The sequence below is a fragment of the Dipodomys ordii genome, unplaced genomic scaffold (genome assembly GCF_000151885.1).
Source record: "Dipodomys ordii isolate 6190 unplaced genomic scaffold, Dord_2.0 Scaffold110, whole genome shotgun sequence".
NCBI classification, from domain to species: domain Eukaryota; kingdom Metazoa; phylum Chordata; class Mammalia; order Rodentia; family Heteromyidae; genus Dipodomys; species Dipodomys ordii.
This window is the reverse complement of record NW_012267326.1, coordinates 4,952,374-4,955,728: the sequence shown is the minus strand read 5'-3', so window position 1 is coordinate 4,955,728 and position 3,355 is coordinate 4,952,374.

Here is a 3,355-nt window from a genome sequence, read left to right as displayed (position 1 = left end):
AAAAAAAAAAAAAGTAAGGCATTGAGAACCTACTCGGTAAAATAATAGCAGCAAACTTCTCCAACCTCATAAGAGAGGGTCAATCTAGTAGATGAGGCTTTCAGAACACCAAACAGGTAACACCACGAAGAAACCACCTGGATAAATTATACTTACACTACTAAATATACACACTATTGAAAGCTGCAAAGGAGAAGAGACTAGTCATATGTAATGGTAAGCCCATTAGAATACCAGCAGAATTTTCAGCAAGTGTTAGGACTGTTAGCCTTGAGTACAAAAGTTGAGGGACAGTGTCCAGACCCTGAATTCAAGCCCCAGGACTGGAAAAAAAAAAAAAAAAAGGCTTTCAAATAGCTTGGTGAAGCCAGGCATTGGTAGCTAATGCTTGTAATCCTAACTATTCAGGAGGCTGAATCTGAGGATTATAGTTCAAAGCCAGCCCAGGCAGGCTGACTTAACCAAAATTGAACCACGAAGTTATAAGTGACCCAAACAGACCTAGACCAAATGATGCAATTGAAGCAGTAATCATCAACAACGAAGAAAGCCCAGGGCTGTCTGGATTCACTGTTGAATTCCATCAGATCTTTCAAGAATTAGCACCAGTACTCCTCCAAAGCAACCCCACTCCTGTGTGCTTTTCCATCTAGACCCCTCTTGCTTTCTACATACTTGCTTTTGGTTTTGTTGCTATTCTCTTCTTTTCTTTTTCTGTCAGTAATAGGGCTTGAACTCTGGCCTTAGGCGCTGTCCCTGCGCTCTTCAGCTCAAGGCGAGCGCTCTACCGCTTGAGCCACAGCAACACTTCTGGTTTTCTAGTGGTTTTATTGGAGATAAGAGTCTCACAGACTTTCCTGCCCAGGCTGGCTTTGAACTGTGATCCTCAGATCTCAGCCTTTTGAGTAGCTAGGATTACAGGCGTGAGCCACCGGCACCCGGCTGCTCTTCTCTTCTGTGGGTATTTTTCTTCTTCCTCTTCAGCATTTATCTCCTGAATCCCCATGCTGCCCACCAGCTCCCTTTGTAGAAGGGGAAAGGTGTGATTGCATAGTCATAGTCAATGCATACATGTAAAAATGGAACAAGGTAAATTGAAGGGCTGAGTGGGGATTGGGAGAAATGGAGGAGAAAGTTGGAAGGGTGAACAAATGTAGCAGTAATACTCAGCAGACACTATGTGGAAAATGAACTATACAACTTGTGGGTAGAGACAGAAGGGAAAAACTGGGAGAAAGTGAGGAAAGCGGTGACATTGTCTAAAAAGAAATGTACTCATTAACTGACTTATGTAACTGTCACCCCTCTGTGTATCACTTTAAAACAACTAAAAAAACTGTAAACTGACATGTTAAATTGAAGCCCCTTTGTGTAACTCTTTTAAAGGTAATTAAAAAAATAAAATCTAAAAAAGTTAAGAAAAAGAGTCATACAGATTTGTTTGCCTGGATTGGCTTTGAACTGTCATCCCTAGATTTCAATCTCCTGAGTAGCTAGCATTAGTGGCTTGGGCCACCAGTGCCTGACTTAATTACTTTCATCTAGGAAGCCTGAGCTTTTGGAGGGGACAGCATGTTTGCTGGAAATTCTTGATTTCTCAGTGCCCATCACTCCACTCTCTCCATTGACAAGTATGTATCGATCTTCTTCCTGCTGCCAGACTTTGTAATTGATCCCTAACTTTAGTACTTTGTCCACAGTTGGTTGGATTTTCTACAGGATCGTGCAAAATTCAAAGTAATTAATTCTACATACTAAAATATTAGACTTTCTGTTCAGATTTAAATTACTCTTATATTATTTTTAAAGGTATTTGAAAGCCTTCTTGGAATTAAAACAGTTTTTAAGATCTTTATCTTTTGACAAGTTGGGCCAAAATAATTATACAAGAAACGCACTGAGTTTTGATATATATATATATATATATATATATATATATATATATATATATATATATCAAGTTGTTTATGGTATTCAAAAGAATAGAGGAACTGTTTACTAGAGTAAAACTTATATAAAACTAAGCTAAGTACTTTTTATGGGCTATGCAACCCAGTTTAGCCTGGAACTGGAGATCCCCCTGCCTCAACCTCCAGAGTGCTGGAACTACAGGCATGCACACCACACTAAGTATATTTTTAAAGAGAATAGATCAAATCTAAGTACATTTTTATTTTTATTTTATTTTTTTATCAGTCGTAGGGCTTGAACTCTGGGCCTGGGAAATGTCCCTGAGCTTTTCAGCTCAAGGCTATGCTCTACTACTTGAGCCACAGCATCACTTCTGGTTTTCTGGTGTTTTATTGGAGATAAGAGTCTCATGCATGGACTTTCCTGCCCGGGCTGGCTTTGAATCGCAATCCTCAGACCTCAGCCTCCTGAGTAGCTAGGATTACAGGCATGAACCACTGGCGCCCGGCTAAGTACATTTTTAAAGAGAATAGATCAAAATATAGTTTGACAAACCCCTAAATATGACTACTAACAAACATAAATAATTTGAGTTGCTTTTCAAGATTACTTTTTTTCTTGCCACTCAGGGTCTCATACTTGATAAGTGATCAATATTACTAATAGTTACAAGAGCTAGTCTTGAGTAAAGATACAAATTTTCAGCCAAGTGCTTGTGGCTCAAACCTATATTCCTAGTTACTCAAAGAGGATGAGATCTGAGGATCATGGTTGGAAGCCAGCCTGGGTAGGAAAGTCTATGAGATTCTCCTTTCCAATAATCACCAGAAAACCAGAAGTGGAGCTATGGCTCAAAGTGCTAAAGCACTAGCTTTAAGCAAAAAGCTCAGGGATAGCACCCAGACCCTGAGTTCAAGCCCCATGATGGACAAAAAGAGGAGGGGGGGTGGGGAGAAAGGAAGGGAATGTAAGAGAGGAAAGAAAATAGGATTTTTTGTTTTGTTTTAGTCGGTTGTGGAGCTTAAATTCAGGGCTAGTGTACTGTCCCTGAGCTCAAGGCCAGCACTCTACCACTTCGAGCACAGAACCATTTCTAGTTTTCTGGTGGTTAATTGGAGATAAGAGTCTCATGGACTTTCCTGTCCTGGTTGGCTTCAAACCATGATCCTCAGATCTTAGCCTCCTGGGTAGGTAGTATTACAGGCATGAGCCACTGGCACCTGGCCTGAAAACAAGAATTTTTTTTTTTTTTGGTCGGTCGTGGGGCTTGAACTCTGGGCCTGGGCGCTGTCCCTCAGCTCTTCAGCTCCAGGTGAGCGCTCTACCATTTGAGCTACAGCGCCACTTCCGGTTTTCTGGTGGTTTATTGGAGATAGGAGTCTCATGGTCTCTCCTGCCCGGGCTGGCTTTGAACCGCAATCCTCAGATCTCAGCCTCCTGAGTA